At 40.4% G+C, this 27,758-nt stretch overlaps 1 long non-coding RNA gene across 1 annotated transcript in view; it reads right to left on the bottom strand.

Moving 5' to 3' along the window:
- LOC139623589 (uncharacterized) overlaps window positions 1-22,331 on the bottom strand; it is a 39,648-nt gene extending 17,317 nt beyond the window's left edge. The window contains exon 1 of the long non-coding RNA XR_011691556.1: window positions 21,985-22,331. This is a non-coding gene — a long non-coding RNA (uncharacterized lncRNA). The remainder of the gene's footprint in view (window positions 1-21,984) is intronic.
- Window positions 22,332-27,758: the final 5,427 nt, after the last annotated feature.

Here is a 27,758-nt window from a genome sequence, read left to right as displayed (position 1 = left end):
TACACACTGTCCCACATGTAGGAGTACACACTGGGTCACAGTCGTCCTGATGAGAGATTGATGTGTGCGGTGAGGAATCTTCATGTGATGTGACAATATCTGGAACATGCAGCGGCTGCCGAACCGCATGCCGGGGGTTCTCTTCCCATCCTGCTTTTAGATTTCCATTGGTCTTTAATGTGAAAAGCCCACCCTGCTGTAATTTGCCCTCCACTAAAACCGAGAAGTGACTCAGTGAAGGGAAAGGTTGCAATGACCCTGTGAATGGCCCCAACAGTGTAGTATTAAAATGCAACTGACCGAGAATGAAGTAACAAACTTCACTTCAACCACTAGCGTTCCCATCCAGGAATACGCCAAGTCAGCACAGTTAATCTCTCATCAGCTTACATGTTGCTTCACTGAAAATTGTAGTTGAAATATTAAATAAAATATACAATTTTAATAGATTTATTGTTGTATTGATATTACATTAAAAAAAGATGGCTTCAATTACTGAAGTTGATGGACTGTTTGCCTCAGAAAAAGGGAGAGATTTGATTTAAAATCTTGATCTAAAATCTATTTAAAATCTGATTTATCATTCTATAATCAAATACATGAATCACACTAAAATTGAACATCCATTAAGTAAGACTATCATGAAGCTGATACCTGGTGCTTCAAAGTGAACTTACTCTATACTGAAGCACGGATTGCACAGAAAAAAGGTGGTTATATAAATGAAATGATTTTCACTGCAAGCTGTATTACTATGCAGTCTTTCTATTTATACACCATGTGCATTGTACATATGCTGTGTACCTTGTGGTCTATCTATATCTCCATTTGGCTGAACAGGTGCAACCTTACATGCAGTCAAAGCGTTCTGGAAATGTATCCCCATAAATCAATTTAGATATAATTACAGATAACACTATTCATCAGTCAGCATGGTCTCATATCGTGTCTTCTGAAATGATTAGCATAGCAAGCTATTTTCACTGATGGAGTGATCAAATCATGAACTACTTTGGTCTCCTTCTGTCATCTGGGTACAAACACTTCTGTACATCGTGCCAACTTTTCACTCACATCTAGAATTGTTATTAAGCAGGCTGCTATGTGTTAATGCATATAGCTCATTGTGTACAGCTAAGTACTGACATTTGTATGGTAGTGTTGTAGATTCTAGCAGGATTAGAAATTAGATCCACTAATGATAACAAATGCTTTAACTGGCTGTAGGATTCTCTGTTGATAAAATGGCTAAAACAATTGTTATCATGGTGAATGTAATTTTTTGTCTAAATTATGTAAAAAGAAAATGCGTGGAACAGCCATGTCTCAATTTGGAACCTCTTCTTGTGTATATTTTAAATTTTTAATGTATCATGGCTTAGGTGTAAAACACTTTTATTTGCTATGTTTTTCCTATACCTATAGTTAACTCTCTGTACCCTATTTGCCATGTATTAGGATGTATATTTTATCCTGCAGCATCTGGAATAAAATTTTGCCCATAATCCACTGCAGTCGATATTTAAACCCATGGATGTATCGTGAACTGTAGCACAAAAACAGTGGTATGGATGTTTTATGTTGTAAACACAGTTCTGGGTACACTGCAGTCATGAATTTGAATGTATGGTCATTTGCTTTGAATTATGATACTTAAGGGTATGTTTTTATGTATTTTTTGGCAACACTGCATCAGACAGCAAAAGTTAACCAAATACATAGCTAGCACTCTTTTCCTACAATGCTATCTTTTAAAACTTATTTCCTTGTGGTAGTTGGTGGGTAATTCTTTATTTCCAGTTACAGAGCACTTCTTAAAACAAAAGGTACATGACTGTGTTAAAATAAAAGCATTTAGCTCAAAATATTGAGCAGACAGAGAAGTAGCAAACACAAGCTCAGCAAACAGAATTTACAAAATAAAACAGTATACTTAATTCCAAGTCATACACAAAAGTTAAGCTTCAACATCATTAAAGATTAACTTTTGAGGCCAGACAGGAAACTAAAAAGAGTACATTAAGCAACTGAATAGTATAGTTTAAATAATACAACATATAATAATGTATGAGACAGAAATGCATTTCTGTACATACAATATACAAGCAGTAAAAACTAAACTTCTCTGTGATATCAAAAGTTACTTGAAATAAAACGATAGCTAAATAAGCACTAGCATGTTCACAGCAGGGACAGAAAGAGTAGCACCGCAATACAGCCAGCTCCATTAGGACGCCATCCAAATGAACTAAGATGGATTGCATGCTCTTTAGTTGACAATCATAAAATCCTGCTCCACCGTGGTGATAGACTGAACTACTGTGACACGTGGAATCAGGGAAAGTGCTGATTAACTAGAAGCCAGCTAATTGGTGGTTGTCTAAAATAATCGTAATGGGCTGGTGACACACAGTATGAGCAGTGTAAATGATCAGGCCCATGGCGCTATGACAGAAGCACAGAGCAAGGAGGGGGAGTGGAGAGAGAGGGATAGTGTATAATATTACATTATATGCACAGATGACTAGTTTTACAGCACCAACAGGCATATAATCCACTATAGATGGATGAGATCTGTCCTCAAATCAGATGGGGTCTGCTTGTAGTTTGATAGCTGAGCTAGCTTAAATGCTATTCATATCACTGAGCTTCTCTCAGAAAACATAAGCAAGTTCCCACCCCAACTTTATCAGATATTTATATGGTAAACAAGTTGGAAATATGAATTTATTGCCTTAGTATTTATGAAAGTGGCCTCACCAGAAAAACTTGCTCTTGATCACTTGCTCACCTTCTTAAAATTACCTACATGTATAGAATGTATCACTGAAAAGCACATGTGAATGACGGTTTTCTGTAAGGAGCAAGGAAGGAGTCTAACAATGTTCACATAAAATCTATTTGGTTTGGGTCAACTAAATCATGACATGACAATTTCCTATGACATGTCACAGGAAACCACAGCTTGCATCTCATCTCCAGCCAACTATTAAAACTGGTGTCTTTTAACCATGAATATGATCTTTCCCTAACCTTAACCAGATCATTTTTAATTTGAAGTGATTAACCCATGGAAAATTACTATCCCAGCAGGACATTTTAGTATCTGACAGCACACTGTTTTTGTTTTAAAGCTTGTAACTATACTACTTTGTTTTAATCTAACTACACTTAAATCTCTACCTGCAACAGGAAGCTGTTTTAAACTGAAAAGCTGAGATAAAGACCACAACACCTGACCTGTGCCAAACAGTAAAGACAGACAAAGTAAGTGACTAGCTAGTGAACATAGTGGAGCACTGAGGAGCTAAAGACCCAGATCACTTCCTGAGGAGTTGGTGGAGTCCAAACCAGAGCTAACCAATGTTACGTTGTGTCTGGATGTGTGTCAACTTTAGAAGGTGAAACTATAACAAGGAAAGAATTAGCGGAGTAGAAAACAGTCATATAAAATTTTTTAATGGTTTTGATGATGATAGCAATGCCAATAGCAATTCAGAAGGCACTGATAAACAACTTATTTAGTTGTTTAGTCTGGTGGCCTTGTTTCGTATTTGTTTCAAAACTTAACAGGAAACTAAATGTCAGAAAATAAACAAAATTGGAAGGGAATCTTTAAAAAGTGCAGCCAGTGCCAACTGATATGAACATGCTCTGACCCTGTTAAACCCCGCTTGGCCTAGTGATGGAAAAGTAATTCTGAGGTCCTCCCTCTCGCCCACTCTCTCTCTCTCTCCCTTTCCCTGGTACTGTAACTCTATATCTGCAGCTCAGCCATTGCTGAGGTGATTAAAGAAGATCTGAGCCAACCGAGTGAAATGCAGTCTGCAGGAATGTTCCACTTGATCATCCAGAGAATACCAAGTGAGAACGAGAGGTGGTGTTTGGGAGGAAGTTTAAGTTTCACTAGACCTTCTAATGTTGTAGCAGTCAACCAAAACATTTAAGCTAATAAAAAAATTAGATGGGTGGTGACGTCGGCCAAGATAGTCAGTTGATGTGTGAAATGTCATTGTAATATTAATGGAACCTTATTGGCATCAAAGCATGAACATATTATATCCAAAAATTAGCTCTATTTGTTTTTATTAGACAACGCATTATGTTAAGAGTGGTATTGACAGCCGTGGCCTAGATGTGCACCCTTCAACAAGAGATGGGAGGCTAAAACAAGAAATTATAGCTTATTTACAGACAACAATAACAATGATAAAGTCTGACTTAACACACTTTGATTACTTTGCCGTCAGAATCTACATTGTCTAGGCCCTGGAAGAAGCTCCCTTCATAGTGATCTACTTCCTACCAGGGGTCTAGGAGCCAAAGTCTATTCTCTCCTGACTGAAATACAGTACACACCCAATATCTAATGTTTTAGCCTCTAACAAAGTTTGTGGCCATCAACAGCTGTTATTGTCATCTGTAACTACATACATCATCTACGTTTGTGCCATCAATACAACTTAGAATGAGCTTCCAAACTGCAGACTAATGACATTAGCAATATAATGTAAGGCAGATGCTGTCTGTAGCCAACAATGCTATTTGCACCAAGGGTGGATAGCGAGCATGGCTATTTACACCTTGGATTCAGGCTCTCTACTTCAATGAGTCACATGGGAGGAGTTCCAGCAGAAAGGCTTTTAAACATGTGGTTTATGTTGTGAAACGGTCTATTGGAACCCAAACCATGATCAACCAAGTAGTTTTGTTGCCTAAACCTAACCAATAAATATGATAAAAGAAAGAGTTATACCACAGTCTCTGGGTAGAAAGTCCTGTGCTTGACTCATTTGTCCAACCTGACCTCCTCCCTATGTGGACTTTGTCGTTCTTGATACTATTGCACCTGGCTTCCCACATCCTTTCTGCTATAGCAGCGTTTAATAAATGCCTGATGGCGGCAGACAGTTATAATGCTATCTGGCATACGGCATTATTAAACAGTGAACTGCAACAATTAGCACCGTCCTATACACCGTTTTCTAATGTCAAAATAACACAACGCGCCTGGGGAGCCATTGGGCATTCTATACCTGTGTAAATAGCCGAATAGCTGCCATGTGACTATTTTCAACCTTGTGCAAATAAACACTCCAGGCCTCTGTCACTGCTACTCACCCAATATGGTGGAGTCTCAATGCTACATTAAAGAACTGTCTCTTAACAGATATGACTTACTGTCTGTCATTATTGTGAACAATAACCGAGCACCTGCTTCTGTATGCAGAGAGTACTGACACACACACACAAGAACACGCTCACCTTCATCCCGGGGTCACAGTCACATTCTTTAGACAGAGACAAATTGCCTGTCGCACAAGTGTTCTTCCCTCTCACCCCCTCCCTACATGCGAACACACACACACACGTGCACACACACACACACACACACACACACAATCACACCATCACATACAAAACTGTCCTTGTGTCATCATCAGTGCACTGCTGGAAAAAGTAAAAGAGTATAAAGTAAAATGAAAGTGATACTCTTACAAGTGACCAACAAGTTTCTAATTTGCTTATTCACAGAGCAGCAGCATGGCGCAGCTAAGATATGTCTAGATATCGAAACATCCACTAAAACTTGTCAAACCACTCCTGCAACACAATCCACATCTCTTCTGTTCATCTGTTTGCTCATTATGCTCAAGGTAGTAATTATTTTGCCAAAATACAGTCAAATTCACAGCTTCCATTTCACACTATCACCGTGTTTAAAGATCAAGGATATTTAATAATTACACTACAAAATTATTTTGAAGCAGAAGGCAATTTTGGGCAGAATACTGAACAAATGAATATACTTTTTGTCAGGATTTTAATCATTTGTTTCTTATTATAGTACAAGTATTTTATATATAGTGATATTTTCAAAAAGAACTTCCCTTAACAATCCAACAATCCTAAAATTTTCACTCAGCCAAAGCTACTCTGCTCTTGACCCACCCATGTGAACAGTTAATTAGCAAAGACGACATCTCCAGCCAAGACATCACACTCCAGAGGCACCCCTTGGCATGGAGAATCAAGGTGTTAAAACGGGGAACTGATTTATTAAGTTCTAATTGTTGGTGTGGATGTCTCTCCGTCAGACAGGGGCTGAGGTTACTGACAGACTCCGCTGAGTGCTAACTTTTGTCAGCTAGCAGATTCATAGCGGACTAAACCTCCCACTGAGGAAAGAATATTTTTGAAAAGTCGCAAACTTGTTGCCACCACTTGAAAATTGCCCCTTGTGTCCTAGAGGTGGTACTGTTTGTTTTTTTCACCTCCAGCAGACAGATGATTAATGACAAGGGGGAACAACAGATGAGGGAGAGAGATACCGTGAATAGGGGGAAATAGGAGAAAGAGAGAGGACAGACAGAGTTGAGAGCAGGGGGTTGTGGGCCTAAAATATCCTGGCGTGGGGGGTTGGCAAGGGCAGCGACGGGGGTCACCATGCTCGCCTGCAGGCCGAGTGTGTTCACAGACCAGCACACATAACGCATGACTTACTGTAGATAGCAGGACATTGCAGAGGCTCAAAAAAGTGAGGCTTGTCTGGCTGGGCTATTTGTGGAGCAGAAATTCAGCTACAGACACATACTGTCATCTGATGATGGATCAGTGGGAGAGTAGCAGATCAGGTGGAGGAGGGGAGGACAAGGCTTCTTGTTGCAACACAGGGGTTTTGGGGAAAACAAACCATGTGCCCAGCCACCGAGCCTCGGACAATCCCAAACGTCTGCTGGGACCTGATCACTGCTACAGTTTGTTTTCTTTGGTCCGAACCATAGATGGAAGGCTTACTTTGTGTACTTGGTTCCACATGGACTCACAGGCAGCTTATTTATTGGACAAGGTCGTAGTTTCCTGTCACATTGACAGGTTACAGATTCGTAACAAATCTGACTGCAGACCTGTAACTTTATCTTTTATACACACTTACAGCTTTATTGTGTCAGTTTTTTTATGTCACAATATATCATTTTCTTTTAGTTTACTGCCCTTCAGTCTGCCATTTACTGTACTCATTTTTGCATAGTGCCCATATAATACCTAGTGTTCTGGTACACAATATAGATGTAGTTGCTCAGACACATACACACAATCACACAAGCCTTATCTACCCTTTAATTTTTTTTCTCTTTTGTTGTCTCATAAAGTTTATCTGTACTAAGTTTCATTGGTTCAAGGGTTACAGATACATTTACATGTACAAACACCCACCCAGTATGACAAATTACTAATTCACAGAATCACTTTTGCAGTCTGCTGTACTAAAGTACTTGCTTAAATATATTTTTTTCCAGTGTGGTGGACCCATCTGATTACCCCCACCCCCCCTCCACTCTCCCCCACACTCCTTGTCTTCCCATCAGTAGCTGAAGAGCTCGACTGGGTTTGGAATAGCACCAGTGACCCCTGGGGCAAAAGTCTGCAGATCCTGTCATGGGTCCCCCCTGAGCCCACCATGCCCTCTTTGATTTATATCTGCTCTAAATGTACAGCTTGTGAAATACTCTCTGTTAACAGCAGGATGATAGAGAATGGAGAACCAGGGTGGTGGGAGCTGGAAGAACAATGGGCCTTTCCAGTGGGACACAGATTACCACACTGGTGTATGCACCAAGAAGGTACTATATATTTAAAGTTGCACATGTGTAGAGTCATCAAGGTCACAATAAAGGATAGCAGTAACCACACCACCACCAGACAAAAAATAACTGATACATGGACAATAAATAAAAACCACACTGAGTTATTAAAGGGCTTGATGGCAGCTGGGATAAATTAATTCTTAAGTCTGCAGCCAGACAGGAGCAACTGAAACTCCTTGAACAGGGGCTGGACAGGACCAGCCAGGAATGACTGGGCCCTCAGCAAAAGTCCTGACCTTGTACAAATTGTTAAGTCATTCAAAGTCACACCTGCAACTTTGCTGCACATTTTGAAGATACCCTGCAAATTGCTTCTATTTTAGAGGTTAAGTGACCTGTATTGTATAGATATTGTCAACATTCAAATTTTAAAGCTCTGATTGGCTTTTCTACGCACAGCATCCACCTGAAGTTCAAGGATCAGCTTGTCATCAATTACAGTGCCATTTTTCATACCGCCGCACAAACGCAACAGAATGATCATTAATCACTACAGGAGAAATGACGATAGGATTTTTCCTAAAATCTAGTGTCATCTCTTTAGTTACTACAGAGTGTGTGTGTGTGTGTGTGTGTGTGTGTGTGTGTGTGTGTGTGTGTGTGTGTGTGTGTGTGTGTGTGTGTGTCTCTACATTCCCTGGTTGGAGCACCTGGTGTGGAGGAGAGCTTATAAATTCCCATGATAAGGAGAGGGGAAGTGTCACATAGCTTGGTGTCATTTTTTTAAGATGTGAGGAAATGCCTCCCAGCTTGATTTCCTTTTGAAATACAGCAGTTCTGAAATAGTGATATGTTCCCCATGCTGCATAAACCTTTACTTATGTGGCAGAAAAGATGTAAATGGTGGCAATGGCAAATCAAATCTATCAATCCTTACCTCCATCTTTCCCTACCAACTGGTTTCATCAGTTATAGTTACTCCAAGAAAGTGCAGAATACAGAAGACGAAGACAAAAAAGTTTTTTTTTCAGGCAGCTAGAGATTTAAGTATCAAAGACCTAGCAATATCTGTGGTATTGTGAACAAATTTAAACATAAAACCAGTCAATTCTGATCTGTGGCCGTTATCAGGATCATCACACTCGAGTTCCTGCACTCCAGAAACAGAAGAAAATCTCCAAAATGATTCTTGGAGAGCTAATGCACCTGTTGCAACATGATAAGCTCTTAAATGATTTATCATAAAACTGCATTAATTGCTTTGGGGTCAGCATACAATAGGGTACTATTACCTCATTAAGTAGTTCTAGCAATGCATTTGCCAACACTTGACAATTAACACGCCCAGCAGACACAGAGCAACAGGTGCCAATATTCACTCTAGATATCATCTTTAGCAACGTGTTTACTTCCTGAGGAGAATGAGGTTATTTGGAGCAAACAAATAGCTTCTTTTGTTATTTTTCCAGTCTGTAATACAGAATGTTTTGCAGTATGGAATCAATGACTTAGGGTGAAACACTAAAGGCAAGTTTTTAAACTGCTTAAACTAAAAGAATGTCGTTTCTGGCTGGCAATATTACAACAGACCTCTCTCAGATTTTATTTGAAGAATATCAGCTTTTGCCATCAAATAGAGGGGACAAAGTGCCATTGAGGAGACTGAAGAGATTTAGGAACTCTTACTTTTTTATTCCTCAGTCTCCAAAGCTGCATGAAAAGAGCATTGTTGCTACAGACACCTTGGTGAAAAAAGCATCTGCCTTTAAAAAGAGACTATGATAGTCAAGGCAAAGATCAAGCAGAAAATAAACCTGATCATTTGACTTGACATAAGGCAGGGAGAGCCTGTATCTTTGATCCCAGTCTTAACTTTGTATTGTGAAACCAGAATTTCAGTTATTTCCAAAATGGTGCTTCCTAAAACAACCCCCACCCTTTCCATGTTGATCTGCCTGGGTACCTCTGCTAAAACTGCTTCCCTACATAACTGCACTGCACAGCCTCCCTGGTATTAAAAGAGATGTTCCGCTCATAATCTCTTCATTAATTGGTTGTCAGGCAAGATATTTTGTCATTTCATTCCCTGGTTCACTGAGACATTGCTCTACACGTAACCTCTAAATCAGTCTGTTTATCAAAGGAGGTTTCCATGTAAATGATAGGTTTAGATAAGCTCTTTTAATTGTGTGATGCAGGGTAGTGGGTGGTGGTTGGATGGATCAGAGGGCCAGGGGCCATTGAAAATGGAACTTTGCTCATCATAGGATAAGTCATCACAGCTAGTCATATTAGAGCAAGGGTGAAGGGGCGATATTGATGTTTCCCCAACCTGCAACACAAAGCACATGCTGCTCAAGCTCATGAATCTTGGCACTCATGCACAGAGCCCAGATGATGGATGTGTCCAAGTCACCTGACAAGGTGAATTTGTTGGATTTTGTTTCCTAACTCATCTTAACTTTATCTGCCATAACCATGAACTGTCTGTAACCCTAACCACACTGGATTTGCTATGTACAGAATTAAAAAAAATATGGCACTCAGTGTAAAAACACCAGGCTTGTAATGTGATCAGGCAACCAATCTCCAACCTTTGATCCTTTGCAGAAAGAGTTGAAGGTTGGTTAAAGAACTATACCAGAGAAAATGTCTACAGACATTCTTGCCAACAGGAATAACTTTAATCTGAAAACGTTAGTCTGCCCTATTGTCGAAACACTGAACAATTTCAGCAAAGGTCAGATACAGATTTAATTTGTAATCACATACTTAGTATGAAATTTTTATCAAATATGTGCAAATAATTAATCTCAGCAGAAGCATGGGAAATGAAACAGGATCTCTAAAGCTTATTGGTCTGCACACACCATTGGCCAATGTATGTGAGTGAAGTATTTTCACTAAGAGAGCTAACAATAAGAAAACAACAAGCAGCACACTGCAGGAAGACATGTTGTGGATGTAGGTGCATGGTGCATGTTGGTGTGGGAGGGAAATTGATCCTTGATGAATTGATGAAAGTAAGAGGTAAACAAACAAACAATTTTGCCGAATGTCATCGTCTCCCTGCTGGGTGTTTGTCGGTGGGGGTCAAAGGGGTAGAGGGGAAAACAGGAGTGGAAATGTCATAAATCATAGGGATTTTAGAATCTGATGACAAACCTAATTCCTGTCTGAAAAGATCCGAGCCACCCCCTCCCCTCCCTGACTGTCATCGAAGCTGCCCTATAAACATCGCAGCTGTCACCCAAACTCGCCCGGACCGCGAAGGACATGCCATCGTGCCTCTCACATGCTCTTTCCGTGGGCCAATTCTGGACTGGAGGGGCCGGTGAATTCCACTTTGCATTTTGTCACATTCGGCCACAGTGGGAACTGGACCAAGACCCCAACTGTAAACCACCACCACCACCACCACCCACTATCCCCTGTCATGTCTGACCATCTGTTGAAGGGCATTTACTCCTGCAAAATCACTTTATCCTTCTATCACTCCTAAAACAGGTTGTGAAGCCTTAAAAAGGAAATATGGATGAGGGGGGAGAGGTGGCGAGAGAGCAGAGGGTGGTGAGTAGGTGAGGGAGGGGAGTGGGGGGGGGTCGGCACACCGTGCTAAATGTTGTCACTGCGAAAGGTGAGTAGAGGAGCTTTGGAGGCCATTTTCCACTCAACAAACGCACTCCCTGTGTCTCCCCACCCTCGTTTCTCCACACCACAAACACACACACGCATGCACACAGGCAGGCAGGCAGGCAGTGGTAACTAGATAGCTCCTAGCGTGCCTGCTCTGAAACCTATACAACTAAAGCTGGCAACTCACTCATTAGAGATAAAAAATATATATATATAAAATTACACTGGGACATCAAGGCATCTAAGGAGCATGTCTCAGTGTTCCAAAACTGTTGCATTAACTCTAACCTTAAGCAAGATGAAACCACTCATTTGAAAAATACTACATTCAATTGTTTGACCTCAAAGCGCTAACAGTTTTGCTAAGACATAATGTAACATTCAGACAGAACATCAGAATAAAACAAAACCCATATCTTAAAATGTATACAATGCATTCAGTGTATAAAACCCAATTCCAAACTTCTGCCCTGCAGACATAAAGATAGACATATGATGTGAGGATGCTGATGTTATGCACTTGTGTAATGTGGCACTTTAAGGCATTGTGGCTATTTTTTGGCACACCTGCAGAAGCAAAAAGACAGTATGAATCAGGGAGCAAGACTGACACCAGACTGGCTCCAACCCTGCTGACCAGCACTCCAGAGTTGGGTGCATGTTTTTTTGGGACTGGGCTACCAGCCCACTCCCTTTCTCTGCCACAGAGAGTCAAACCAGCCTGCTGCTTAATTCTCTCCTGAATCAGAAGATGGAGAAATGAAGGTGAACAATCTGTGCTTGTGATGAAGCTACAATTAGATGTTTTCCTTGCAGAAGAAAATTATTAATAGAATTTGGAAAGGTTGCAATGTCACTTCCTCCTGTGCCCCCATCATGTCATTTGAACACATCATTTTGGGGCTGATGCTGTCGTTCCACTCAGTAGGAATGTGACAAAACTACTGGGAAATGTAGGAAAAAGGGTTGTTTCACTAGCTTTCCCGCATGTAGTGTGCAGCTCCTCACCTGTATCCTGGCCACAAGAAAAAATCTTATGAATTGATTTCTGGTATATAAAGTATAAAATGACACCTGAAACATACAGTAGTTTTGGTCAACAGTATCATCACCATTCTGAATCAGTGCACAAGGAGTACTTCAGTTAGCAGTAGATAACCATAGCAACAGCACTTGCTATTTGCTAGTTGCTATTTGCTAAGACTAAAACTAACTGACTGAATTGACAACAAATGTGAAAACAAAGAACATAATTAAATTAATGACAATTTAAACAAAGCGTCTTTTATTCCTGTAAGTGGTCATGGTATAAGCACAATAATCATCCCAGGGTGTGTTCTGCTATACCAAAATAAGTTAGGCAAGGCATTTCCTTTAAGTCAGTTATTTTCTTATTTCACAACAGCTTTTTTACTACAGAGCAGGACAAAATATATCACTGGCACCTGTAAATAAAAACAAGTTCACTATACCTGTGATCACAAGTAAGTTGATTCTCTGTGATGTGTCATTTGTTTTTGTTTTGATACTCAGCCTTTACAGTAACAGTGTTTTTCCGACACAAGTGGTTTAAATTCCTGACTAACTACTGGCCTGGGTTTCCCGCTCTCAGTTAGTTTAGACGTAAATGGCCGCAACACATCATAAATAAGAAGAAAAATGTCACAAGGCCTACTTCCTATGTAATTAGATCAACATGCCGTACTGTATGTGATGCTGAAGAACGTCTGTGTGTGTTTGCCATATGTACAACGAGACACACACACACACACACACACACACACACACACTTCGAATGTGTTGTATGACTGAATATAAAACAGTTTCCGTAGGTCTTAAAAAAAGAGTGCTGAGGGTTCACATCCAGCTGCTGTTGAATTTATAGACCACCATCAGCAATTTTGGGAGGAGCGTCTGTGGTTGTTTGCAGTTGGAGTGACAGAGTTGAATTGTTGAATATTGTTACTGTCGAACAGTAGATACTAGCTGATCTGCTTTTAGCAAAGCACTGATTATTGGGTCAATACTAAAATATAGTATAAATGTTTTTTCATTCAGTAGTTTCAGTAGCACACTAGTCAACTTTATTTGTATACAGTAGTCCAATATCATTAATCATAAATTTGCCTCAAGAGGCTTTACAATCTGCACAGCATAAAACACTGTCTGTCCTCGGATCCTCCAGTCAGATAAGAAAAAACTCGCCAACAAACCCTAATAATTTAAAGTATAGGTGGAAATTATTAATTACTGATAAAAACTGTTTCTTCCATTTCAACGAGTGATATTCACTATGCAGTTTGTTCATTTTCCTAACCTGCAATCTCATAACTTTTAATTGTATTGACACTGAGGCACTGTTTGTCTGTCAGTCATTAGTTCAGGCTTGGATTCTAAATTCAATCTATTGCTGAATCAAATGATTTGGTTCTGTTTGGTACAACATTAGGCCCAAGAAAACACTGTGCATCTGTCTGCAACAGAGTCATCACACCACAATTGCTTCTGTTGATTTTGCAATCTTTCAGTAAACTTTAACAAAGAGACATGAGCTGAGTATGTGGTTTTCACTTATCAGTGAAGCTTCAGTGATAAGGACTATGTATTCTGTTAGTGAAACTGACTTGGTCCTAAGGATTATTCATTCATTCATGTACTGAATACCGCAACAAGTAATCAGTCACAAAAATCTAGTTGTTTGAGTGAATATTGAATATTATCTTTGTCTTTTTACATTTGAGAAAGTGAATACTTTAAGATTTTACCTTCACACATCCAACATAGCTGATATTGTCTCATAAATTGAATTGTTAAGTGAAAAGAGTTCAGACTGAAATTTCCATCTTGACAAAAAAAGCTTGTGAGAGGAATTATGACATTTGTCCACTAATTAAAAACCACTGGTTTGTGGCCTTGTTCCTGATGGTTAAGTCACTGTCTTGTTTATAAATGTGTGAATGAGAGGCAAGATGCAAAGCGCTGGGGAAAAAAAAGCTTAATACATGCAGTCCATCCCCACTGCAGTTTATTATATCACAGGAATCCACCACATTTTCAGATCATTAACCAAAATCTAACCCTAACACTAACCCCTACAAGATAAATGGCTATGTATGCTATGTATTATTAAATTGTGCTTTGCTTAACACTGTGGACTGAATAGTTAGGAGGATGTTTATCACTTAATTTATTCAGTGAAAACATGTTATCTATCCTGTGACTTCAGCTTAAGTCAAACCCATTGTTTCTTATATGTGTTGAAATCAAGTGTCAAAGTGTGGCAGGAGTTGATGTGTCTGGCTATGTGCCATTTGACCTTAAAACAGCCCAACAAAACACTTTCTAAATCTCATTTTGGCTACATAGGAACTCATCCATCACCACCTTTTTACCTCTGTAGCCAAAACAGTGATTATATCAATCATGGCCGCTGCCACTAATGGACATAACAGCCAAGTGGGAGAGAAGGAATTAAGTCCAGAGCTGCTAGACAAAGACATGGAGAGGACCAAAGCAGAGAGTTTGTCCTGCTGTGTGGTTCCCTCCACCACAGACTCCATTGTCATTTTCTGGAAGGCGATCACAGTAATAGCCTTGTAATTGGCTTTAAGTGGATTAAGTGCCAGGCAGGGCAGAGTAGCTCTGGCTAGAGTTGTGCAGTCCAAACACAACCTGTTGCCCAGGCCGTGACTGAGCGTGAAGTCTCAATCTGGACAACAGACATGGCTGCTCGCAATATGCATCCCAGTTCAAGCTTCTGATTTGCCGACCCACATTTGAAGACTTTGTAAAATATCCAATAAGCACACACCTGTGACTAAAAAACTGATAATTTACTCATACCAGTATCTAGGTGTCACATAGCAACCACTCTGTGAAGCTGCTTTTTAGGAACAACACTGTGAAACAGAAGAATAACAAAGTAAAAAGATTTTTTTTTATTCTTGAGTATATGTATGTTATGTTATATACTTTCGTACTAGATAGTGCTAAAAATTGTTACACGCAATTCATCAGTAAAAAGACAATAATGTATGGGACATTCAGTGAGTTACCCACAAAGGTAATGCCTAGACAATTCAATCTTGCCGCTGTAGAACAAAATATAAAGCTGAAATACCAGCTGTGTTGCAATAGAGTAAGGATATCCTTATTTTGCCCATTCCGTTATCTTCAGCCTTTGCAGAAGTTGTAAAATGTCGCACTGAACTCTAAAGCTAAACCTGCTAACAATAAGCACAAGAATTCTTCCCATCTACTGGAAGGGGCAGAGCCGCTCTTTCTCCTCAGGAAGATGGAGAAAGAGTGTCCTTTTTTATGCTGCAGCCTGCTGGGGCATCAGCATGTCAGATGAGAATACAAGACAGGACAAGCTAGTTAAAAAGGCTGGGTCTGTGCTTGGCAGGAGTCTGGACGCACTCAGGACTGTTGTGGAGAAAAGCATGTACTGTAAGATGCAGGCCATCTTGGACAATACCAACCATCCTCACCACAACATTCTGGCAGGCCAGAGAAACAGCTACAGCAGCAGCCAACGTCTCATGTCACTGTGCTGCACGACTGAGCAGTTCAGGAAATCCTTTGTTCCCACTGCCATCAGACTGTTCAATACCTCAGCCAGAGGAAGTGGCTCATGACCTGGCTATTAATATGACTAATAGTATAAACTGCACATGCTACTGGACAATTGAATTTCCCCCAGGGCATGGATAAAGTATTCCAATCTATCTATCTATAAAGATCAGAAACATAACAACAAATTATAAGCATTCAACACAATGTTCTCTTGTATCAGCCTCTAGGCTGTCAACATGTGTCAGTGCAGCTTCCATAGTTGGCTTGTGCTAGCTTTAGCAACATGCTAATTAAGCTAACTGGCAGAACACACAGGTAAAACTTTTTCACTTAAAAGGAAACAATGGAACTATTATTAGTAGTATTAGATTCCTTAGCCATACAATCAACGTGACGATTTGCTTATCACTAGCCTGTTTCCCTTGCAGAGTCTGTAGTCTCTACATTTGTAATTTTTATTGATTCTTTTTAACTAACAACACTAATGTCACCAACATAGAATCACATGCAGTAATTGCAAAGACATATGACCTACTGTTGAAAAGGAAAAAGAGATGTTAGAGCTGCACTGCGTTCATTCTAAGACGATAATAGTTTACAGATCTTTTGAATCTAGGTCCTGAAATTCAGACTTGAAATGGGCAGGCAAGTTATCGCAATGAACTGTCCAAGTAAGTCATACAACTGTGTTATGCAGTCCAAACGTCAGAGTCATCCTCAATTAAAATCTTCTTTCCACTGGGTCTTTAGTCGTGGTTGTAAATTTAACTTGGCATTCCTTTATGTAGCAGGTGTGGGGGATTAGGCTGAGGAAGGCGTTCACAAACTGTACATGTTGTGAGACAAGTGAACTTGAACTGTTTCACATACAGATTGATTCACACACTCCTGATGTGTGTGAAGTGCAGAATATGCTATACATAAACTGTATATACAGACATTAAAGGACATTTACAGAGAAACTGACAACTGGGCAGCAGAATGACAACACGGGTTAGCAACACTTCAGACAAAGAGTATATAAACAGATAGACAGCAGTTTTACATATAGCTAAACAAAAGAGCTGTGTCAAAATCCATACACTAACATCACTCACTCAGCTCCTTGCACTCTCAACACCTGCCATCTATACTCAGAAGACAAGTGCTGCTGGTGAGGATCTCTTGCCTGTTGGAATCTATACTGTTTCTTTTAAAAGTTATTTGACCACAAACAGAAAGCTGCAGAAAGACGCATGCTAGGTATGCTGGCCTGTCTGAGAATTCATCTACTGAACACCTAAAAAGCTGAACTGTATTTGTCTTTATAATGCCAGCTTTAGATTCATGTGTTTTCATAATTATGACATTAGTATTGCCTGTCAACTTTGTTATTTGAATAAAAGATGAAATAATGAATTATTTGGCTAGTTTTTCTGGCATGCTGCATTTTATTGACCACAATCCCTTTTTCCCCTTTCCTCAAAATGAACTGTGCCAGTATTTCTAGATATAGTGTGATTAATGAGGACAAAAGAAGAAACAGTGGCAGTTGAAGTTGAAATTGATTCTGAGATAGTGGTCAAAACACCTCCTATTCTAAAATGACTTTATTCAAGAGTATGATTGTTTTTTGTTTTTTAGAGAAGATGGCTCATCAATAAAATCCCTGCAGTGTGATGTAGCCATTTTGCCTGCCAACTTGCAACAATAAGCTTGAGTTTGGATTATATTTTGGCGAATTGAGTTCAAGTAAATAAATGCATCCTTACATAATGCTGACCCCCAAAAATACTCATGAAATGTCCTCATGCAGTGTATTCTGATGGAGTAGTACACAAACACCTAACTCCTGTGAATTATCTATTTTGCTCCATGTTTTGTTCTTGCTTCTGTGTGTCCATGTTTGTGTATTATAACTAAACACAGAAGCCACTCACAGACAGCACACACATCCACAGCTTGCCTTTGTCTTCCAGCTGTACATCTCAGGGACTTAAAAGAGGGTTTGGCAGAGTTCAGAAGCAGTTGGTCAGTGTGTGTTTTTGACACACAGGTTTCAGGCACTTGCTGAACATATGTAGCCGCTCCAAATTCCACCAGGGAAAAGAGAGAGGACCCAGGCTTCCTGTTTTCCCCTCTCAGCGCACGTCGCAATGCAACCCCAGCCAAGCTGGGAAGCACAATGAGCGCGGATGTGAATCAGCTTTCAACAGGCCTGTTACTGAGGATTACCATAGCGTTGTTTAATAGTGTTATCCGGATCACAATAGAATGTTGTTTTATCACAGTAATAAGTCAGACACTTTGCTCACTGACGGCTTAAGAAATGTCACCGTGAAATTTCTGCGAATCTGTCCCTGGCCTCTGCCCAGCCAGTGCAGGTGAGGTCCATGAGAGAGCGCAGCTGCCATTCTCAAACTTGCATTCAGACACGCACCAGCAGGCATGTATGGCCCCCATAGATAGATTGATGATGGCGGGGGGAACCAAGGGCTGTGTGGCTGTCCTGAAATCAGGCCAGCTTTAACACAGTGGACATGCTCTCAAGCCCACAGTCGTAGTAACATTTTATGTGACAAGCATTATAAAGGTGATTTATAGAACGCATGTGTGTCGGGCGGAATCATTTTCAGAATATTTAGCCAGGGGTATTAGGTCTGCATTTTCAAATCTGCCTGGTTGTTCACATCATCCTTACATTGACCGTTAAACAAACTTCCTGTGAAAATAATGAGTGTAGCAAATGAAAAACTGTGAATGCCCTCTCAGAGTTCCTGACAAGGACAAGGGAGGCCTGCTGTTACAGGCATACATTTATATGCATTGTTGTTTTTATGGGATGGCCTGTTATGTATGGCACTGACCTCTGGCTTGTTCTCTTTTGTACTCTTTCATTCAGAACAGAGGGAGGCCATAGTGCCAATTGTATCTGCAAATAGTTCATAGCTTTGATGTAAAATGCCTGCAGAACCAGGTAAATGGAGCTCAGTGGGGACAGTTCAGACAGAATGAGTAGTCGGTAACACAATGATTTACTCAGTTGACTTTCAAATACTGTTGTGCTTCTCTAAACTTTCAGAGGTTTCTTGTGTCAGCCTGTGAATAAACTACACCTTCCTGGTATTTCCAAGTCTATTACATCAGTTTCCTGGAGCAAATGTTCAGCTTTTTAATGTATTTTTAAGAGCGATATGTGATGGACTGTCTGATAAGGGCTGCAAACCATCTGGGCCAAAATCTCTTAAGAATATGATATATTGCAAGCTACGCTCATTATGAGGTGAGAACCTGCTTCAGTAAGAAAGCATACATTTATCTACAACCTTTTACATATCTGTCTTGTTGCAAAGTTGTACCCAAAATTCTACCAAATTTAGCTACATACTGTAGATGTAGTATATTAGGTTATCTTCCTACTCCACTAACCAGTTTACAATGCCCACTTAAATCACTCTATGTACCTCCCAAAGATTCAAAGTCCAGTATTCAAACTGTCACTCCACCCGCCACCAGACGCCCTTGGACATTCTTCCCATTTCCAGATCCACCTGCTCACCTGTTTTCCATTTCCAATCACTGAAACTTCCACATCTACCTACACATCTGTTCCTCATTTAACTCATCTGCTCCCTGGTATTCATACCAACCCTTTTTTCCCAGTCAGTTGCCAGATCTTTTACAAATGTATCTGTGTTTCTCTTTGTGCTGCTTATGCTGCAGACTGTATATAGTTACCTGCCCTCCTCCCTGCAAGCCTGGACCTCACCACTTAATCTATTATAGTTCTGTCATTGCACCAGCCTATCTATGTGTCTATGCTTGGGTCCTTCCTCTCTGTGCTCCTCCTGCCAGCTGTGACAGTATGATGCAGCCTTACATGGACCCAGCAGACAAGCTTGGTCCTGCCATTTACCTGGGAAAACTCTGGAGTATCCTAAAGACACTTTTCTTAATGAACAGCCAGACTTCCTGGAGTCACTAGCTACCTTTTGGAAGAGGACCCTGAATTCACCCAAGAGGTAGCCTTCTACAGGTGGAGGTTCGCCCTTAGCCCTCATCCATATCCTGTTTCTTGCAAGCCTATCACCTTTACCACCTGTACAGCCATGACGCAGACCTCCCAGAGACCCGGTTAGCAGTCTGCTTCTCCTGCAGCACATCAGCCTGTTCCCCAGCCTACCTTTTAGTCAGCTAGCCTCCAGCCTGAAACCCAGTTGGCTAGACAAATGCAGTGGAGGGACAGATAACTTTACACTCACTTACACTACAAATTATATGTATTTATATTTACATATTAATGTCCATGCACAATATATGATATATATTGTGAAAATTATGTAATTATGTAGTTGAAACACTTGCCCAGTCTCTCTCTCTCTCTCTCTCTCTCTCTCTCTCTCTCTCTCTCTCTCTCTCTCTCTCTCTCTCTCTCTCTCTCTCTCTCCACATAGACAACAGACCATCTGTGATCAACCCCTTCTCTCCCCTACATAGAAGAGGAAGTCACAACAGCTAGTCAATCAACCCCAGATTAAGAATGCAGCAGCCACTCAGCACAGAGATTTGGATCTTGGCTCTCCACACACAGGCAGTCCAGGTTTTGAATTATAGGTTTTCAGCAGAGGATACTATCTGTTGGAAACACCTGCAGCTTATACAGGATTTACACTGACAGTTTACTGCCTGAACACAACCTGAAGGATAATATCAACACTTGTAGATATATTCTATCATACAGGATTTACACTACATGATTGCAACAATACTTTCCTGAGCAAGCAGCAACAGTATTAACTGGGGGTGGGGGAAAAAAATTGATTCACATAAGAATCACGATTCTAATCATCCACAATTCTGAATCGATTCATAAACTTCAAAAATCGATTTTTTATTAACGTTCCCCCATCTCTCTGCACGCCCCCACAGGCTTCCGTACACAGAGTTGCAGCAACTTGGGAAAAAAAAAGACGCGGTACAACTCTACTGTGAAGGGGCAGGAGCCATGGAGGAGCAACAAATTCAGCCAGTCCCATCTTCAATGAAGGCAGGAGTTTGGACTCATTTTGGGTTTTATTATCTCCCTGGGACACAGCAGCTCGACATGAATCATTCAGTATGCACAGTTTGAAAAACGAAGGTGAAGTACTTTGGAAACACTACAAATGCCCGTGCACACATCACACATCACCACCCAGAGTTAAAAGGAGCGACGGCGGAACAACAGCCACCTCCAGCAGCCAGCCAACGTACACTACACCAATTTGTCAACAAACTCCCAGCCAACTCTGAACGGGCCAAAAAAATAACTAAATCCATCGCCTGTTTTATCTCGAAGGACCTGCGTCCCTACAGCGTAGTCAAGAACGCAGGTTTAACGCAGTTTAGCGTGAATAAATGTTGCCTTTTGTCTTAAGTTTGCCTTTGTGTGATTACACCATTGGAATCAGTTTATTTAAAAATCACATTATCTTATACAAACTGTATTGTTTTGATGCCATAATTTGCCTTAACAGACTATGCATTGTATCGATATATTTTTGAATCGAGAATCAGTTGAATCGAGAAATCGATTTTGAATCGAATCGTGACCCTAAGAATCGGAATCGAATCGAATCATGAGACACCCAAAGATTCACATCCCTAGTATTAACATATTTGCCTACAGTCTGTAGCTAAATGACATACACAAGCCCATATTGCCCAACCCCCACCAGTACACTTTTCATCTCTCTCACAGTCACACATAGTGACATTGGCATTTTATTGGTTTTAAGTTGTGTTATTCAGAAACCAAAATCAAACAACTTCAACCTTCTAGTCATGAGAAAAACACAGTCTGCAAGTCTGCAATACATCACAATGTCAGTCAGCCATCTGTTCTGATGGTTCGTTTCCAACCAGAATTTAACATCTATCCAACATTAGAGTCCAATATCTTTCTGACGTTAAATTAATATCCGGTGCTTATATGCCAGAGAAACACGTTAGATGGACATTGGGCTGCTGTTATTTATCCACGAGGTTCAATCAATTAATTTTATTTTATCAAAAAAATGCCCACTCGCGATTTTTAACTGCCCCCCTCACTCCCTCCATCATGGCGCCTGACCTGAGTGGTTGAAATAGTTAGCTAAAAGTAACTTCTGGTTGAAAAAGGTAAAAAAAAAATTTAAAAAAAGTTATCGGTTAACTGGTAACCTACCACCACAAAGTCTCTGCCATCCGCAACGGGGTCGGGCTCAGGTGAAGAAGGAGGGGCCGGACAAGTGGCTGCTCTCTGTCCCTGTCACACTCTCAGTTGGCTCCTCTCCGACGTTAGCATCGTGCCCTCCAGGCTCTTTGCTAATGCTAGCAAGCCGACTTTGGAAAAGAAAAAAAAAAACGCAAGATAGTGTAATGTTTTTTCCGAATTTCAGGTTCTCTACTATCCTATTCTTTCTTTGTCTTTCTCTTTGCTGCTCCCCTGCTCCAATGTTTGTTTTCTTTCATGTTTTAAAAAGCCTCTTCCTCACCCAGCCAGTCCTTTGCCGCTAAATTCCCACGGTCACCAACTGACGTGACCTGACGTCATCAATGTGCTACACACACCGCCAGCAAACCAATCATAATATTTTTCTTATTTGTAAATAAAGTAAATCTGTATTTATTGGCTCATATTTCAACACATACACTGAAATAATTTTTTTTTTTTTTTTTTTTTTTCATAAAGCAAGTTTTAAAGCAAGGTCAGGATGAGGTGGGGGTTTAGAGGTCCCCTAAAGGTGAGAGGCCCCCGGATAATCTGTGTTTTTAGTCAATACTTCTCTGCAATAATGTTAATTCTTTAACTGTGCTCTCCAATGCACATGGATATTGAAAAATATTTTCAAGGACTCAAAAGGGCTTGTCCTGAGGAGGACCAAACACAGTCTGGACAAGATGACATAAGTACATAGAAGTTTAGCAAAACACATGTGGGAAACCTGTCTTACCAGGGTGATATCAAATTAATTTGTTTGGTAATTTGTTTCCAGTATTTCCAGGTTCAACCAGTGATGCTCTGGCAGTTGAAGCAGTAAGAGAGGGTCAGGAGGGGAAACTATCTAATGATGAGAGAGATGTAGGAGAGGGGGAAGATAGGGGGAGAGGGGGTAGAACCAGCTCGGGCAGAAGCAACAGGTGAGATTTACAGCAAACAAAGAGATAGAGCTGTATATGTATTACTTATTTGTCACAAAGTACTTGGCAATTAAAATATTTGCAGAGGCAAACCTTACAATGTGACTGTATTGACATTAGAGATAAGGGTGGGTGGGTAGTGGTGGTGCTGAAGTGGGTGTGGATTAGGGGTCCAATTTGGAAAATTTTGTCCCCCTTTCCATAATGGCTAATGGCTGGCCCGCCTCTGGCCTGCTAGCCCTCGGCCTGCACCGCAGTTGCTTAGCCTCCAGCCTGTCTCACCATAGGTGCTAGCCACCTTCCTGATAGCCGGTGGGATAAACCCTATCCTACACCACAGAGGGTTAGACTCAGGTTTGTTGGTTAGGGTTTGGTATAAGGCTCTGGTCGTTCCGTCGAGGTTTTCATTATACAGAAGTAGGTGTGAGCTCATCTAAGCTGGGTTGGAAAAAGAATAGACAGAGATCTGTCTTCACCACTGGCCACGTTACCGACCTCCAGAAAGGCCCCATCTTCCCACGTGCATCATTACAACTAAATCATTAGCTTTGGCTGTACACGCAAGAGGTTTGTTGTCGCCTCCAGTTTTTTGGCTGCAACAAACAACAATTTTATTATCCAGTAATCTGTTCATTCATTTTGTAATTTTTTTCTGTAGAATTTCAAAAAAATGCTAACTTCTTGTAGTTTTGTTTGGTGCTTACAGGGCAAAAGGCATCTGCGTTTAAACTAAGCTTAATTTAGTTGATGGCTTGAATTTTTTTAGGCATCAAAGTAACAATATTCCTTTATGGACTTTTTCAAAATTTCTACTTAGACCATAAAAAATGTTTTTGATTATGTAAAACAAAGAAAAGCTGTTAATCCTCACATGTGAGTAACTGGTATAGCGAATATAAATGACTTTAAGCGTTGTTGTCAATTCATTTCCTACCAGTTGACTAATAGATTCATCTGCTATGTTTAAGCACAACTGCACTTCACTTACCTTTACCACTGCACATCCGTCTCACACTCCCCCACTCTGATTCTCACACTCTGAAAATCAACCCTCCACAGGAATCTCAATATCCAGGTCACCTGCCCAGTCAGTCACACTATACGCTGGATCTCTGAGGACGAGACTGCAAACTGCCACGCAGCACCGGACCTCTCTCATTTAGACGCAGGGGCTTCCCAGCAGGGTGGCTTTGTACACAGCAGGCACGGCACCATGGGACAGGCCAGGGCGGGCCTGTCTCCATCTGGGCCGGGGGTTTTATCAGAACCACCTGTCTGTGGGGGTCGACCATATCTCAAACATCTCTTTTCCCTCCTCTGGAAAAAGAAAAATCGTTTAGACTGTTTCCTGTTGACCTGCGTGCCATCAATGAGGCCTTTTTCTCTGAGAGTGTGTGAAAATTTGTGTATTTTATTCTCCCTTTTCATGTTTGTGTCTATGTGTGTGGGTGATTGAGCATTACTACTCAATACAACATGTCTCTAAAATAATGAAAACTGCATTTTAAACTAGCTGTCTGTACTTTTTAGAGTTTGAGGATTAAGATTAAGGGATGTCTTTAATAGAGGATACAGACTGAGGTTTGGCATGTACAGGGTAGAATTATGGTTAAATATAAGGGAAGAAATGTAGTTAAAACAAGTTCTTTGTAAGTAGTGATACTTACATCATTACTATCATTACAAACACATGCTATGAGAACAGGGACTGTCTTAACACAAATAATTATTTTAAATAGTAGTGAGAGATTTCCATGAGATTTCCTTTATTCGGGAAGCTGTGAAGCTGTCTCCAGATCTCCTTTTCTGTTCTCCCACTAATCTGTCAATTTCAAGTCTGTTCTGAATTTACTTTTCCTCGACTGTCCATCTTTCTTTCATTCAGAGAGAAAAAAGAGAGAGAATGTGACAACCGCGTCTAGAGAGGAACAATAGTTTTACTGTTGGCCATGGTTATATTTTTTTCTTTTAAATGTTTTGTCTGCAATGACAATATCTGACTAAGACAGATGAGAAACTTTTTCTTGTTCCCATGTGAATTAAGAATGTGAGGAAATGAGTTTGTGGTTCACTGATCATGTTTGTTGGTTGACAGTATCAACAGAAGCTGAATGTTTCAGTCCAAAAAAAGAAAGGTCATGGAAAAGCACAGACAAGATGATAGCAGAAATGACAGCAGAGTTCAATATGGAACAAAATGCACAGCATTCTGGGATACTGAGTCTATCTCTAGTGTGAATTTTGGTGCCAAATCCCTGCCCTGTACGATTGTTAGACTTCATTTCAAAACTGTAAGACAATCAACTAAAAGAGCAATAACAATCTTGCTTCTGTGCAACTCACCAGACAATTAATGATAAGGACAAGTTTATTATCATGATTATTTTTGTCAGACAAAAATGACAATGAGAGTGGTTGTTATTATTTGCTGAGTTACAATTTTTTTTAAAGGCCTTAGAATCATCATCAAAGAAAATGTTGCAGGAAAGTTGTGATTACAAAATAATTTGTTAGATTTTTTGTCTTTTCATGCAACAATCATGTCATGACCAATACTATTATTATTATTATTATTATTATTATTATTGCTGCTTCTGTTGTTGTTGTTGTTGTTGTTGTTGTTGTTGTTGTTGTTGTTGTTGTTGTTGTTGTTACTATTATCATTATTATTTTGGGATCTCAGCATTTGCTGCCATCTTGTCATCATGTAATAAAAACATGATTCTGATGTTGGAATTTCATCAGACAGAATCTATTTATTGTTTTGTCTGAAGATCTCAGTGATGATGATGATTTGTGTTATGTTGAAGTTACAAGAAAGAACCTGAGTGTTTCCTCTTCTCTAACTAGTTTTCATTTGAATAATAATAATAAAGCCATAAGTGGGAGTTACTATGATAGACTATGATGCTAAGACTTTATGTTTTCTATCAGATGAGGTAATTAACTCCACTTCTTTAGCGTACAACTTGGCTTCAGAGATCTGTACTTCTGCGACTGTAAAAACATCACCAGAGTCTGTATGTTTCTTTTTCTTAGCTTGACATCTATATCATGACTTTATCAATCCTCCAATAGCTTCAAGATGTTCCCTGAAGGAGAAAAAAAAGACCCTGGTGTAAGGCGGCTGAAGGTATGTGAAAGCCCTTTGTGAAAGAGCAGTGATTTAGTGCTTCAATACAGTTGTCAGGCGCAGTGTAACACCTCAGAGAAGTGGGTCTACGTCTCCTGTCAGCAATAATTTACAGTGAAGATGAGTCAAGCTGAGGAATCCCAAGCATAAGAGAGGAATAAACACAAGAGGGCAATAGTTTACCATGAATTTCTGATTGGAGCACGTCAGATAAACTCACACTCTGTCACATCAAAACCAGACCCTCAGATCCAAGAAATTAAAACAATGTTTTTCCTCTCTTTTGCATATGGTCACTGACCCCCCCTGGGCTGGACTTGCGTCCAGTAGAGTTCCCCAGAGAGTGATTCTGGGTCTGTTAAAATGTCTGAAATGTGTTCTGAGAGAAAGATCAATGGCTGAAACAGGGGGATTATGGGATACCTTCCAGTCAGCATGCTGTCACTCAGAATGGGCTCAAAGCAGCAGATTAGGCCCCAGATCCCTCTCATCTCTGTCAGAGGATCTCGTTAAAATACCCAGTCCTGTATCGCCAATTGTTCCAGTTTCATGTTTTAAAGGCGGCCCGGTCTCACTCTGCCATTAATCAGTCAATGGGATCGTTTGCATATTTTGTTTCTAATGAAAGATGCCACGATGAAAGGCAGAGAGTGGCTGTTACTGTTACTCAAGCTCGGCCATTCTTTTCCACTTAAGGACCTGATGGATAGTTTACGGTATAAAAACAGACCTGCTGCGTATTATGTCATGCCGCTGCTCTGTGGATCCATGTGCACTGCTCCTCTTTACATATACATCTCCTAATTTAACAGGCACTGAAGTAAATTTGCAGTGAAGGGGGGGGGGGGCGATGTTGATGGAACAAGAGAGGGGGTGTATATCAGACAAATAATGTGAATAATTATTGGAAATAATGTCCAGATAGATGGAGTGGAGCCAAATTATGAAATCATGTGCTTCTCTCCGGTACATCACCCTGCTCATTATTTGAAGTCATGCTCTGGAAAAACAGGTGTTTCCAATACTGGGTCGTTGTCTCCACGGTCCCGCGCCCCCTTCATTTTCTTATGATGGTTCAGATATGATATTTCATGGCTGAGGCCATGCACATGATAGGAAGTGATTGGGGAGAGCCGGTCAGAAGACATCCGTGTAATGGATGCTGATTGGCCTCAGCTAAACCCCCGGAGTCTGTGCCTGTGTAACAAGAGGGGAACCACAAAGCTGCAGGAATGATCTGAAATTCTGCATGTTTTCCCTCTCTTGGAGGTTGAAATGATTGCAGGGGGATTTCTCTGTCTCTTGAAACAGGTGCCATATTTATGTGCATCAAGCACAACAGTGGGGCAGCTGAGTGCAGTTGGCACAAAAACTTTATTCTTCATAATAAATGGAACCAGCAGGGAGAAAATTTGCCCTTTTTTTGGGTCTTTTTCCTCTAGTTTGGTTTATGATCGATGCATTACGTCAGCGTTTGAAGCCTGTGTCTGTGATGTGGAGGAGAGCAGATGTGTGCGTTTTATAAGTGGAGAACACTTTCTTGTGTGATTAATAATCATGTCATTTGTTTTAGCCTGGAGGCTGGTTAAACTCCCGCAGTTACAATCTCACTCTGCTCTAAAAGGCATGTGTGTTTTTAAAAGAATCATTTATCAGTCATTTCCAAAAACGAATTAGTAAATAAC

Source organism: Trachinotus anak, unplaced genomic scaffold, assembly GCF_046630095.1.
Source record: "Trachinotus anak isolate AG129_WGS33_773 ecotype Australia unplaced genomic scaffold, CSIRO_AGI_Tana_v1 ptg000001l, whole genome shotgun sequence".
NCBI classification, from domain to species: Eukaryota; Metazoa; Chordata; class Actinopteri; order Carangiformes; family Carangidae; genus Trachinotus; species Trachinotus anak.
Note: the sequence above shows the minus strand (reverse complement) of the source record. Positions and strands in the feature narration are given on the sequence as shown.